The following is a 15,273-nucleotide window of genomic DNA, read 5'->3' as shown; positions in this document are numbered from 1 at the left end:
TGTCCTGCTTGTGGCCCCAGCGGCTCACTCCAGGCTCCCCGGTGGGACACCCTGATCCGCGCCCCCAGCCGTTGCTCTGCAGCAGAGCCCTGCAGGAACATCTTTACCTGCAATTCTTTACAAAGATTCAGGTAATGCCAGAAATAGTGAAGGTGTAAACTACTATGGCCACAGCAGAAGGGGCTGACCCAGCCTTCCTTCACATGTCTGCACTAGAAGCAAGAAGCCGACCAGCATTGACACTGCACGGTCCCTGCCTGGGAGAAGCTGTGATGCAGGGGGTGACAGTGGAGGGAGCACAGCAAACGCCATTTCCATCGTTAGGTGTTGACTGTGCTGGTCGACAAGAAGCAAATGCCAGCAATGGGCAGCGGCAGGAACTTTTGGTCTTGTGCTTTATCCTCTTCCCACACGTACCCCTCTAGTCCCTCCTGGGCTTGGTCAGCCCTAGAATGAATTTTCCCTTGCAGCTGGAAAAGGCAGGACCTGCAGAGGAGAAGAGAAAGACCTGGTTTGGCAAGAGACACAGCATCTGAAAACCTCAGCATGGCATGGATGTTTGCAGAATCCGAGAGCCTTTCTTTTGAGTTTAGTTGTGAAACTAATGTTCTCTTTGTTTTCTGCTGAATGATAATGAATCACTAGAAACTTGGAACCATTTTAAGGATGAATAAATGACACCTTCTAAGCTCCATGTTTATCTACTATTCTGCTACCAGAGTGATTTCATAGCAGAGCTATCAATGAATTTAATTTACATAATGGTTTACCATATACTTCAATATTTCAAACACAGTTCATTAGGCACCACCACCAGCAGTTACATGCTCCCTTATAGTTCTTGAAAACTTTGCCGTGAAATGCAGCCTCTCCAACTATTAGTGATGCTTTAAAAAAGAAGGAAAAAAAAAAAGACTCAAACTACCCAGAGCCGTGTTCAAACAGCTTTTTCAGCTCCGCTTGCACAGAAGGAGCTACCCACTGCTCAGGGGGGTGTGTGGGCGGGGGCAGCGCTGCCCCGGCCGGGCAGTGGTGGGGAAGACCATTTACTTTTCCCAAATTGAAAGGAAATAATTTCTCAGTACAACGTTTTCAACGCTGGAAAAATAATCCTGATTTACTTATTTATTGATTTTTTTCCCAGAAAGCTGGAGGAAATTAGTACCTGAGGTGTCCTGGTCCCTGTGTGTGTTCCTGCAGCAGGGAGTTACCAGGAGTGGGAGAGATGGGGACAATGCACACCTGAGCCAGGTCAGGTCAGGGCGTAGCTCCAGTGCTTGGACCTCGAGGGACATCCTCTGCAGGTGAATTAAAAGGACTTCGAGCCAGGCCCCTTTAGCATTGCCAGCTTTTCAGGTGAAGAATCAACATGTGAGATGCTGCAGAAAACACGGGTTTGTGAAACTCTGGGAAATGGCAGGAGCCGTGTTGGTTCAGGCTGCACCCCTGAGCCTCCCCATCTCGCAGCGCTGAGGAAACCCCTGCAACGAGGGAGACACAGAGCAGCCTGCCCCTGACATGGGCATCGACCAGGATGAGCTCCGTGGCTTTCATTACTGCTGCTTTCTTTGATTGCTGCCTAATGGCAATAGGATGCTTAGGGAGAAGCCCCCTTCCCGACAGGGTATGTGGTGGTGAGCGGGGGGTTTCAGGACGGAGCATGGTCTCTCGCTTTCTGCACGTGTGCACTGTCAGACTTGAACCACACCAGAGGTTGCTTTCTGTAAACACAGTCAAAAGGTGCTGCTTAATATAGTTACATGTTTATATTTTATCTGAGTTTCTGGAGATGAACTGAAATTATATCTTGTATCTTCAGCTCCCCTGTACAAGACAGGAACAGCCCTACAGGCACTGATGCACTGAAGAGGGGTTTTGTTCAGTATCAGAGATTGCAATTTGGGCATTTTAAATGGAGTGGAGAAGCCTCTATTTCCAAACAGTCCCTAAGTTTGGCGTGTACATTTCTGAGACCCGTAATTCATACGCAGAGAGTACACTGACGCACGCAGGTGATCACTGAACGGTGTTGGAACGGAGCAGAGCCAGGTCGTGCACCTGCACCACCCCCGGTGCAACCCCGCGTGCAGCAGCCTCCGTCCTCATGTGAAGTTCAAGCGACAGCAAGAGCGGGAACAGCCTGGGATGGGAGGGTCGGCCGCCTCCGGAGGGGAAGAGAGCGGTGGGGGCGCTGGGGGGGGCACAGCAAATGTTCAGTGTGAATGACGGCCCAAGGGACATTTTACTGGAGGAGAGCTATAAATAGGAATTGCTCCAGTATTAGAGGGGCCTTAGCGAGCAGCTCTGCAGTCCTCGGAGGCTGTGTCCCTGCCACAGCCTCACGAAGGCCAGCTGTGAAAGGAAACAGCGCGTTTCATACCTTAAACAAAGCGTCTCCTTGCACAGCCCAGCAGAGTGTGGGCAGGTGGGGAAACGCCGTCCTTGCAGAGCCGGGCGTCTGGAGCGCTGACCCTGTTTCTGCTGCAGCCAGGTCTGAGCCACTGCAAACAGAGGGATCTTCTGCGGTGCCTGGTGCAATGCTGTAGGGCTGAGTGCTGGCTTTCCCCTGTGTACGTGTGTGAGCATGTGTGTCACATTTTCAATAGCATCTTCCTACATAATTTATAGCAAGGATAACATAAAGGTTATTTTAAAAAATAAAACAACCTTCTTTACATTTATTAAATTTGCTGGAGCATCCCATATGCACCTTTGCAAACTCCAGTATTACCCACAGGGGTCTGATCTGCATGTCACATTAGGCAGATGGAATATTTTATTTATTCCACCTAGGTTGTAATAGAGAATTTAAACTATTTGCAGCAACATGTTTGTGTTCCAGAAAATGGCATAGGATGCTACAGCGTACCCTGACATGCTTGTATACCTTAAATACACGAGATTGTTGGGAATGTGGAACTCAGACCAGCTACTCCTCGGTAAACATTTTCGCAGCAACATAAAGCAATTTTAGTGCTGCCAAATATATATATATATATATTTTGCTATCAGATCCTATGTTTCTTCATTAAGAACAGGTTTTTGCTTAGAATGAGTCTTTGGTTTATTAATTTTTGCAATAACCTGAATTTCACAATTTTGAGTGTTAAAAGCCACTGTAGTGGATGGAAATGAAGAAACTTTAAGCATTGATCAGCGGTGGTTAAACAGCATGTTCTTGCCTTTTAGTAGCTTGTCAGTAGAGTGTATTAAAGATTCAGCTGTGCTCTGATAAGAATCATGAAGGATGTATGTGTTTGCATTGTTTTTGGCAAGAAACATCCAAATGATCTGTATTTATTATATAAAATTGATTTTTTTGGCATACATGCTATTTTTCATGGATTTTGGCCTCATACCAACACAAACAGGGTGATCTTGAGCAAAGCCATGCATTTTTAAGTCTCTATTTGGAGAATTTTCAAAAGAATCCAGGGTCCTGAATTTGTCTGTGAGTTTACTGTGAGTTGCTTCAGATAGCAGAAATGGTGGAAAACCACATTTCCAGCGTGGCTGCAAGGTGTCAGTTGTTGTAAGGATTTCATCAACGTTTACAGTTGTTCTTTGCAAGGGAAGTTATGCAGCATTGGAAACTCAAACTGGTAAGTCACGAGGAGGTGAGGGAGCTGCAGGTGGGCTCAGGCAGGGGCAGGAACCACTCTCCGGTGCCGCTATCTCAGCTTGCTGCTTCCAAGAGCCTCCTCTTCTCTAGAGCTGGATGAATTGCTCTGCCAGAAGCTGTATCCTGCTGGGACCTGCCCTCTGCCAGGGGGGATTTCTGATGCTAAGACCATCATGGTGGCTCAAGGGGGTCTCAGAGGATGCCGTGATGTTTCTCAGGGGAGAAGAATCCTGGCTGGAAAGCCCTTTGAGCTCCTCTCTGAATCACAGAGACACTGACCCTGCCTGCTGCCTGTCCAGGACCGCGTGGAGCAGTCCTAGGGAGGATGGAACCAACTGATCTTAAATCATATCGGATTCGGCATTAGATAGATGCAAAGTGAAAACAGAAATGGCAGTCATATTGTCCTTCATAAGAAATAATTAATTGGAAAGACAACATGTCAAAATGTCCCTCTGTAGCCCATCGAAGACAAAGGTGTCCTGGAAGACCTGCACAGAAGAGAAGGCATGGTCACTTCAGGACCAGGCAAGTAGGGTTTTTTTTCCAAAGCCTGGAGCATGGGCCTCTCCCCAAGCTTTTCTGTATCTTTTATCCCACACTCCTCCTTGCACAGACAGAGCCTGCATTTAGTCTTTTCAACATCCCAAACACTGATTACGTCCTTTTGTTCCAAGTCATTGTAAAAGTCTGACAAATCTCTTGAAACTGCACTAATATGTCTGCTGCCTTCAGCCCTGGAGAGCAGCAGCTCCAGCAGAGCTGGAGGGGTTTCAGGGCTTTGAGTTCAAGCCCTTGGGGTAAAAACTATGCAGAGAAAATGTCTATGGCACCGTTTGGTTTGAGCGTGCGATAGACTACATCATCCCCAGTGTCCAGCCTGGGGGATGAGCACCCCCGTGCACGGCGGGACCCTGGCTGTGGGGTTTGCCACCGGAGAGCTTCCCTGGCCGCTCCTCCCTGCGCATCACAGAGGGTTTATCCCAGAAACGTGGGACCCGGCTCTGAAGCCTGGGCAGAGCTTACGTTCACCGTTCCCAAACAGAGACGTCAGGCTGAAGCCCCACAGCCCGGCTTCCTCTGCAGATGATTGCTATTTTGGTTCCACAGGTGGTGTTAATATATTCCTCTTTAGACTCCACTTCCTCATACAGCTGAGTACAATGTAAATAACATCTCAGTTGTCATTTAAAAGGAAAGGAGGGAGATGACTAGAATTGGCAGAAAAATCACAGGCTGAGATTTCACTCGCGGTATTGATCATAGACATATTATACTCTTCTGTTAATGTCAGCTTTATTCCTCCAGCTCTAGAAAGCTGCTGAGGGCATGGGGATTGTCAGTGGGAAAAAAACCATGGCTTTTAATGTTTGGAGAGACACTGCAGGTACACAAGGCTGCCGCCCCATCCAGGTCTGCTATAGCCAGCCCGTCCCCAAAAACAGCATGCTTCGGAGAAGCGGGACGCGAGGTGATGGGGTAGACACACGAGTCAATAAATAGCACCATCAGGGAGCTGCCTGTGGGACCTGCTGAAATTAAGAGGCTTATTCATAACCTTCCCAAACTTTTGTGAAGGGTATTAAATAAAGAGCAGCATTTCACGATGCCCTGCTCTGGCCTGGCCCCTTCTCACCTAAAACCAGGGAGCAGGGTCTGACCAATTTTAACATAAACTAATTAGGGGGGGAAAATACCAGCTGCAGAAGGGCAGGTTGGTCAGAGATGATCAGCTCACCCCGTCCAGGCAGGGCAGTGAGGGGGTCGCTGGTCTGTCTCTGATGTCTGGTCCAGGCTCTTAGGGGCTCAGTGCCGTAACCCCACAGCTCTGCTCCCTCCAGCAGTAGCCTCTCAGCTTCAGACATGTCAAAATTAAGCTTTTTGAATTTCCTTCTCTCTGTGCTTTTGCTCTTGTTTTGCAAGCAAAGACAGAGAGAGGGAGTTTGCAGATCACTCGGGTTTGAGTGATCAGCGAAAGGAACACGTAACTTGGATGTGGGAAGTCGACTCCTGCCAACCACACACCAGAATTTCGATTAAAATCCTGCATCCCTTAGTGTGAAAGGTGCTCAGTAAATGTAAAGTGTTGGTTAAAAAATTGTGACACACAGGACTGCCCCAAGCCTTGCTTTTAACCATCAGTATATTGGGATTTTCTTATCAAAGTAAGAGCATTGTACGCACTTTGAATGAAGAGAGCAGTCCAACTGCAGAGATAATCCGGGGGCTCTTTGGAAACGTGCCGTACAGAAAGGTACCTGGGCTGGGGCGGAGGTCTCACAGCCTCAATCTAATTCTAAATGTTCCTTGCAGAAAGCCCTTCTCTTGGAATTCATTATGATAAAAAATTAATTTGTATGTCTTGAAAAACTCTGTTGAACCTGGAAAACAGCCCTCCTGGAGACCCGCGAGCTCTTGCCTTTCAGAACATTGTTTGCGGAGATAAAAATATTTCTGCCACACTTGTCACATGTATTTGAAAAACATATTAATCATTTAAACAAATATTAGCTCCGAAGGCCTATAAATACATTCACTGGGAGGAATATACCCTTTGTTGTAATATTACAATGAAAAATATGCTAATATAGTTGCCTAATTGCTTGTGTTTGAATAACCTCTTTTGTGACAATAAATGTTTGTGGCAGCATCATTCAAACAAGAAATGGAGAATCTGGTGCCAGTGAGGATTACGTGTGCCGCTGCCATCGCTCCTGATGTGAAAAGAAAAGTGTCTCTTCCTCCTGTGTCTGGGAGCTGGTGTGGATGGAGAGCAGACGTCACGGCAAATATTGTCATGCTGGCACCGTTCCCGGGCCCAGCAACCAAGTGACGAGGAAGGATGCTGGACCAGCTGCTGCCCGGGCAGGGAGATGCTCCCGGATCCTCCGCGGGTGCCTGGCGTGCGGGACAGTGTGGCCTGCATGCTGGGTAAGCAATGCAAATCAAGGACCAATGACTGATAGCTGGGGAGATCTGAAACTGCATCGTACTTAGCTGAAAAACAAAATCTGAGTGAGAGACTGACCAGCAAAGGCTGGAACTGGGTTGGTGGCTGCAGCTGCTTGCTGCCAGCCTGGCTTCATCCTGGGGCACGGGGACCCTGAGATGGGCTGAGCCGCCGTGTGTCAACCCTTGCCTCACCGCGGGCACGGAGGAAACCCCCCAGCCAGAAAGTACTTGGTGTTTTTTTAAAACTTCCCTTTTTCTCTGTTGCTGCATGCATTTGCAGGTGGCTGTTTGATTTATAGGCCAGCCTCCGGAGGACAGAGTATGGGGATAAAACCCGAGGTGAGACCAGGCTTCTGGGAACAGGAGAGGGGACCTGCCCTGAAGCAAAGAGCAGGTTTCTCTGAGCAGCACCCTGTAAGATAAGCCAGCTTCTCAGCCCTGCTTTCTGCTCATGGACATCTCAGCGGACACCACTTCCCCCTCTCCTTCCAGGGGAAAGGCGGCGGCTGATTTTGCAGCTGCACATGTTGGTAATGACGTCGTTTCTGGTATTAGACGATGTATCCCATCCTGAGCTTGGATTCCTGTCCAGAAATGGTCTCCAGTAGTACTGGGATGAAGTGTGCATGTGGAGCAGTTCTCAGGTGATTGAGCTCTGGACAGCTTTCCACTGATGAAATGAAATGATACCTCCATGCTGGTGATGCAGTTTGGACCAGCCAGCAGAGTTGCATCCCCAGAAAGCACAGGGACAGCGGAGCTTGGGGCAGCTGTAGTGAGACCCAGCAATTCCCAGAGCTGGGAGAATGAGGAACGAGATCATGTTGAGTGTGAGCTTCCAGCGCGTACCAGACCCTGCAGGCATGAGCACAGGGCAGCGGTGTGCATCGGTATGCTGGAGCTAAGGCTGGAGGTTCTGAAAACCTCCAGGATTTTGTTAATGATTTGGATTAAATTAGTAAGTGTATTACCAAAGATTGAGCTGTGTGAGCTCCCGTCTCCGTCCACTCCAGCCTTGCCTGTCTGCAGCAGTGTCACACTAAGCTGTGCAACGGGTATACAGGCCTGAACGTATAGACTCAGGCTCCAGCTGAAGAGACGGATGAAGAGTGGTGTTAGACAGACATGGGTGAGAGCAAAAAGCTTAGGCTTTCTCAGATAGCTCTGGTTTTGTTAAAAAGTGTGGAAGCGGGCAGAATTAAGAGCGTGCTGTCTGGCTGTGGGAGGGTCCCTGCAGAGGTAACTAGTGGGGAGTGCCAGGAGTTCGCAGCAATGCTGCTCCTGCCCTGCCTGGGGCCAGAGCATGAGCAGGAGCTGGAACTGGCCAACAGGGCTCTTTGCAGGATTACAGGAAGAAATAGATCTTGTTTGGTCCTGCTGGCCTTACTGGCACATCAATCGCTGCTGAGACTTTGGTTAACGAAAGCCTCTTTAGCTGAGCCAAAATGACTCCCGCACAATGTATATTGTAGGCTGGGCGGAGCCCCCAAAGGTTTTTTCATACAAATTCAGTGATTCTGCTTATTTTCTTAGCCTTATCGCACCTTAAGAGTTTAAATAACAACAGTACAGACAATTTTTACGGACTTTCTCTATTACAGACTCTCTTTCCAGAAAACCTACACCCCTTTCCCGGCAGGGTCCCCCACACCTGCCCCTGCTGGAAGCTGCCTTGTTTGCTGCCTGCACCGAGAGCCGGACCCCAAAGCTCAGGAGGGTGCAGGTGCTGCGAGGCCGCATCTATGGCTGTGCAGGCGCTGTGGGAATGGTGCCACCCTGACAAAGCGCCCTTTATACTGCTGCTTCCCATGGCTTTTGGCTTGCGGTGATAAGGATCTGGGCTCTCTGGTTACAGCTGGGGCTCTCAGCGTTGACCTGAATATCATAGCAGGGTGAATTTTTCCTGGAGGTGAAATGATTTGGGGTGAGATAGAAGAGCATTGCTTGTGATTTGTTTGTCACATCCTCTGGCTCCATTGCATTACTGAGGCTTGTCTCCGTATCTGGCACTAGTGGAATTCCTTGTGCACAGCCTCCTCTGCAGCAGACACAAATGGGAGGTTGTTATTGTAGTTTGGCACGAGTTAATGCCCAGAGCAATGCTCTTTAAATGGGAATTGGCTTTCAGGGAGAGATACATGGCTCAGTAAGGACTCATCTCCCTAGATATTACTTGCTATTCCAAGCCTGAGAACGAGGGGAGGTCTCCCTCCCACCCCTCCTCTGCCACCGGCGACATACAGAATGAGGAAGAGTTAAACGTAACAGCACTTAAGGAAAATATTGTAAAGTCCTCTTGAAATTCCCATCCAACTCAATTAGCAGGGCAATGATATACCTAAACAACTGGAATGGGTCAACTTTTTATGCTTTGCTGGAGAGCTTCCAAGTTGATAATTAAATTGTGCTGGGCTGCAGGATAAGTGGCTGTGAGTGTCTCTTGTGCGGAGGCTTCGGATGCTGATGGCCAGTGGCACAGACCCCGTTCCCTGGCCAGGAGCCCCACGAGCCGCTTCTCCATGGAAGCAAGTGCTGGGCACTGGCAATCGCTCTCCCTGTAGTGTCTGCCCCCCCACAACCAGGTCCTCGTAGGGTCTCCTCAGGTGGAAAGTGCTTCTCACAGGGGCTGGACGCCGGGCTCACCGTGGCCAGCCTTGGTCTGGAGAAGCAGCTCTGGAAGGTGGGGGCTGCAGGAGCCCTCCTGGAGAGATGACCACAGCTGGAGTCATGGGAGACAAAGCTGTAATAAATATGCACTCACCAATAATAGAGTGGTAAGATAAATAGCAGTGACTTCAGAAGGAACAAGTCATGCTGAGAGGTGGGAAGGGCAGTGAGAGCTTGCTGGGGCTTTCCCTGCCTGGGAGAACGGGCAGAGGTGTACTCTGGGTGGGTGGGGAGTAAAGGGCTGGGGCTGGGAAAGGCTCCCTCCCCGTGTGCGTGTGGCTGACTGGCAAGAGCAGGGCGATATTTTTTTAACAAATAGTTTGCTTTCCAAAAAATATAGTTCTGGGATGAGTGACAATATTTGTTAATTTGGATTTAATCTGGTGACTAGTGGGACTAAATAAAAAGTGAAAGGGATGTTTTTGGCAAAACAAAGGCTTGGTTTCAACTTTGTCAAAATGAAGCATTTGAGCCTTCTGTTCTGGAAAATGCTCTGTTTCAAGATAAAACTTAGTTTGATTAACAAAAGAAAATGAAAGGGGTGGGAAGGAAAAGCAGTGTCCTGACCTCACAGAGCCAGTAAATACCTGCAGCGGTTGGTTAGGAGGCCATGAATGGGGCATTGACGGCACCTGCTGCGGTGCAGAGGGCTAGGCACACTTTAAAAATAAAGAACTTAATATACAAAGAAATGGTTACCAGCGGACTGCAGCTGGCAGCTGCGTTGCTGTACTCTGCCAGTTCCTGCCTGTGCGGTGGTGGGCGATGCTCGGAGATGGGGACCCCTCTGCCAACAGCTGGCAGTGGAGGGGAGCGAAGCTGGAATGGGTGGTGGGCTGCCAGGGCTAGTGAGGGCACTCCATGCGTGTGAGCTCACCTCAGAGGGGTCGCTTATCCGAGACCTGGCCAGTGTCTCCTCCTGTCCCTCTGAAGCGTTTCTCTCAGTGCTGCGCAAAGCACTGCTCTTCTGGTGCTGCAGCCAGGCTCCAACATCTTGGTGCCTTTCCACTGCTCTCATTTGTGTCTCGATGTCCAAGACCCCATCTATTATTCTCCTGCTCATCCTGCTCCCCGCCTTGCTCCATTCTCCTTTGACTCTGAAATCCAGAGTTCAGCTCTGCATGGTGAACGTTGTCTGAGTGTGGCGTCTCATCTTGCACATTTGAGTAAGTCAGCCATGGAATTATCCTATAATGTGGAAATCATACAATTTCTCTCTGATCTTCCCTGAGCTTAGCATTTCATCTCGCTTATACTAAATGCAGCATGACTAAGTAGGCAAGAAAGGGATTTGAGCCCTTTTGTTACTTAAAATGTGAATTAGACGTTCCTGAGGGAAGTTTGTGTCGCATTTGCAAGTTAAAAATACATCAATTATCTGTACACGGACCCCTTCCAGTGTGATGGCGAAGGAGGAGCAGAGCTGGTGCCTTCAGAGGACCCACCACCAATAGAGGCTGCTTGCTTGCAGGTGGCACCCTTCATCCCAGGCTGAGATGCACGGTCCTGCTCCCTGCTCAAAGGTGGATTGGCTTTGAAGTTAGATCGAACTTCACAGCTAGAGCAGGATGTCCCAGTCCTTTTCCAGATGAGTTGTGACTATTTCCAGGGATGGAGATTCTGCAGCCCCTGCTCCAGCACTGGACCACTCTCACCGCTCCCTACATCCAACTGGAATTTTGCTTCTCATGCAAAGACTGCACTCACAGAGAAGCAATTCATGTTTTGAGGAGCAATGTTGTCCCATGTGTCACTTAGAAAAAATGATGAGAGGGAGCTTCCCCTGCCCATCTTTCACCAGCTGGGTTTGAACAGCATATGTGAGTTTGGGAGCTGGGGGCCATCAATATGCAGCAAGCTCAGGGCTGTGCCGGTGTTTCCTTTGTGCCCTGGTCCCCGTGGCAGTGGGAGCTCCCACCGGTGGCCAGTGCTTGTGCTGCATGAGCAGAACGGCTGACTGGGAGCCTCAGCACTGTGTGCCAGAGCCTGGAGGACTCTCAACACCCTTGGGGTAAGGACCTCTTCTGGGAGTCACTTCTCATGGGAGGGAGGGAGCAATGGCAGGATCGTACAGTCCTGTTGCTGTTGCTCTTTCTTTCCTGTAGTGCTGCGAGTACTGACGGCACTTCACCACTGGGTCTGTGACAAGGACCCCCCTGCTAATCAGTGGTTAGAACAATCTGCTGCAGGCTCTTACCCTCCTCATTTTCTCCCAGCTAGGAATTGGATGAGTGCAATGCTTAGTGGCACTCTAACTTGCAGTATAAATTGCACTGCTGTGCATTGCAAAAGGTCAAGCTGAATGACTTGATGAAATGGATTGACCTACTGAACAGCACTTCAGTCTATTTAAGGACAACCAACTGCAGCAAGACAGAATGGAGGAGCTGAGCTAGAGGAAGGGGGAAAATGGGCATAAACGCTCCCCCCCCCCCGGCCCTTTCCTACCCCTGGATTATCCAGTGTGGGGTGGAGTTGCAAACAAAGCCAGCATGCACTGAGCTACGTGTTGTCAGGCACCACGGGGCAGCCCAGGCGCTGGGGGCTGCGCTCAGTCCTTACAGGGTGCTCTGCCTTGGGTCTGTGCTGTCTCCGTCTACAGAAATCTGTGAGGGAACCAACTCTCATTTTGCATATTGTTCTCCTGGTATCAGCAGAGGTGCTTGTACTCTCGAGGTACATGCAGGGCAACGTAAAATCAGGAATGCTGTGTGTGATTACAGTGCTGCATGCCATGCCATTAATAGTGTGCGCCTGATTCTGAAACGGCATGAGCTGAGAAAATGGTCTGAGGGGCTGCGGGACTGGGGCTGCTGGACCCGGGCAGGGATGGTGGCTGTGGAGGCAGGACCCTGTTTTTCTGGCAGCAAACTTGACTGATGTCATCTCAGAAGGCGCTTGCAGCAAAACTAACCTGGTCTGTCTCCCACGGCAGAGAGCATGCATCTGACTGGCTGGAGGCATTTCAGCAAGAAATGATTCTGCAGTGTTTCTCCATCTCCGCTGTCCATCTCAGCTCCTGCTGGAGTGGCCTTGGCACTTGTGGAAGGAGGGTTGAGGGCTGGCTGTGAAGCAGCATGAAGGGCTTGCCAGCCTGGGGCCACCTCCTGCCCTTCCCATGGCGAGGGGACCTTTGGGATGCCACTGTTGCTCTTTGCTCCTTTTGTGGGTTCCTCCCTGTCGGCAGGGTTTATTGATGAACATCTTGTACCCTCTGAATATTTACAGGGTCCTGCACTGGCTGGGCAACCATTTGCAAATGATGCAGAATTATTTACCCATTTTCTGGGCTGACTACAGGTGCTGAGCATCTCTGGATTTGGTTCAGGGCAGGAGCCTTCACACCTGAGGGTTTCCTGTCACAGCTGTGTTCATGGGCTGAATAAACGTTCGTGAATGTGTAGCTGTATAGTATTTCTGTATGATGTGTTCTTGCATCAGATCTTCTTATGGGACATAGTCTTAATTAAGGAACTAGAAGAAGTACTAGGTAATTTAAAGGATAGTCTATATGGTTTGAATAGTAGCTCAAAGCAGTACACCGTGAAGTAATAACTGATGCACTGGAATATAATCCTAGGGACTGTTTTTTAAGTAACAAGTATAAACTCAGAAATTGAAGCCGATTTTTTCTTAACTAGCCACTATTTTTGCTTGCAAAAGTATGTGAGTTCTTCGGTGTGAATATTTTGGATCCTCTGAGTATAATTGCAAAAGCTATGGTAAAGGAAACCCCATGTTTAAGCTGGTTTAGGTTGATTTCTTATGCATTTTCTCACAGGATTACAATCAAGCCTCCCTGCTGACGGGAGTTCCTGGCTGCTACCCTAGCTAAAGAACAAGGGTGACCTGTGCTGCAGTTTAGAGGACAGAATTACAGGTATTTGTTCAGTAATGATCTCTGCCATAAAGCACAGTGCTTTATATTCCATTTATGATCCAAAATACGAGCACTCACAAGCCGCGTTACTGTGGCATCAAGGTACACCGCTGCGGTGGTTTTGCATGTGATGGGAATTTGCACGTTGAATGCATAATTACATGGTAGTGGTTAACTCACAGGTGACATTGGTCTCTCCTTAAATTGCACAGGACACAAAATTTCAATGTGTCATTAATTTTTTTTCAATGAAGCCATATCTGCAACTTTCCTGAGCAGTCTGCAATGCTGCTAAAGCAGTGCAGAAAATGTCAGACATCAGGGAGAGCAGCAACACACAACGCTTTCCCGTTGCTGGCTTGCAGATTTCCTTAGGCACAAGCCCATTTTTCACACCAGCACTGGAGCCCCTCATCCTTACTTCTCCAAGTGTCAAATCTCATTTGTGCTCAAGCCTCCAGTGACGACATCTCTCTAGATAAATTATTCTATTGCCCGATTGACCTCTTGCTTATGAATACTTTGCCCTAATGTTTTACTTGAATTTTCCCTTTTCCATTTTAAGGCTTTTAATCTTTGATGCTGAAAATCTCTGTCCCTTCCTATTTTGGGCAGCCTCCTATTACTGTGCTGCTTCCAGGCTATTTCTGTGCGAGACCTCCAGGTCACGGAAACCACTGCCTGGAGACTCCTGGCTGCAACATATTTTGGGGAAAGGGATATTCTTCAAATGCCCTCAGTGGGGAGCAGCCAGATGTCTAGCAGGTATATGTTTAAAGATGCGAGAACCATAAACAAGACTGGCAGTTGCTAAGGGAGCTTTCTCCCCACGGAGAGGGAGATCAGATGGTGCATCCTCAGCCTGATGTAAAGGGAAGGCAGGCAGACGCAGAGCAGGCTGCTCTTCAGTGAGGGAACCACGAAGCTCAACTCATCTTGCAACAGAGACAAGTCAACTTCATCAAGCAGAAAAGGCTCACCTGAGCACAGTCACTTAGAAATCACCAAAAAATGCAAAAAGAAGCCCTTTCTTTTTTTTTGCAAAAAAGCCCAGCCCTTTCTTTCCCAGTAACCTTTTCAGCTCCATCCGTTTGCTCTGTCTGTGCTGGAGTCCCCCCAGCGTGGCTGTGCTGCTTGGGGGGCTCAGTGCCATCTCCTTGTTTGCACATCCTGGAGTGCTGGCTGTGCTCGGGGAGATGCTGGCGTTGGACCCCAAACCTCCATCCCACAGCTGGGCTTCTCCGGGGCAGGACCTGCTCAGTGCCTTGAAAGGTGGCTGGACTCGTGGAGGAGAGCATCCGGGCAGTGTCGGGACATGGGTGTCGCCTACCCCAACTGAGGGACCGGGGTCCCAGCTGCCTGCAGAGCCTGGTAGCCAGATGCAAGGAGAAACAGGGAGGTTTCTTTGTGGAGCTCAGCTGCTGGGGCTGCCAGAGCAGCTGAAGGAAAGGCTGCGTTTTCCCTCCAGCCCAGCTGTGGTGCTCCGCAGCCTTTGGGAAAGATCCCAGCTGCTGGAAATGACAACTTGACTCAACAAGCTGAACTGGGAGCTCTTTCCAGTTCCAAACACTCTTTCTTGAGATGAAAAAGGTTAAAGAAACCCAGCTGCTTTCTGAGTTCAGCAGCTGAGCTGGAGGGTGGGATAAAGGTTCCCTGGGATGGGAGGGAGATACAAACACTTTGTCTGCCCTTTTGGAAAAATACTCCGGGAGTGTTATCTCTAAACAAACAAAAATAGTGTGGGAACGAGTGGCGTGGTCTCCTTTGGCTCTCTCTCTCCAGCGCCCCGGGGTCTTGGCACTCACCAAAGCCAGAGGGCAACAGCCCCAGCAGAATTACCAGCTTCAGTTCCTGAAATCAATGGCTATGAGAAGCTGTAGGTTTTCTTTAAAAGGAAACTTCTACTTCTCCTGCTTGCAGAAAAGAAACCTGGCAAACACGACCTCTGAAGGGATAAAATTAAGCAAAATCTAACTATGTTGTTTTGGAGGGAGTAGGGAGAGGGGGATTGGCACGGCGGGGAGTCCTGCTGGGCTGGGAGCACTTAGTGCGGAGGTGGAGGGGAGCAGGTGAGGACGGAGCCCGCCTGCTCGGGTGCCTGCAGGGACACAGCTCAAACCATCCCAACGCCACACTGCAGTGAAGGCAGGCT

The sequence above is a fragment of the Aptenodytes patagonicus genome, chromosome 15, assembly GCF_965638725.1.
Source record: "Aptenodytes patagonicus chromosome 15, bAptPat1.pri.cur, whole genome shotgun sequence".
Taxonomy (NCBI): domain Eukaryota; kingdom Metazoa; phylum Chordata; class Aves; order Sphenisciformes; family Spheniscidae; genus Aptenodytes; species Aptenodytes patagonicus.
This window is presented reverse-complemented; position numbering follows the sequence as displayed.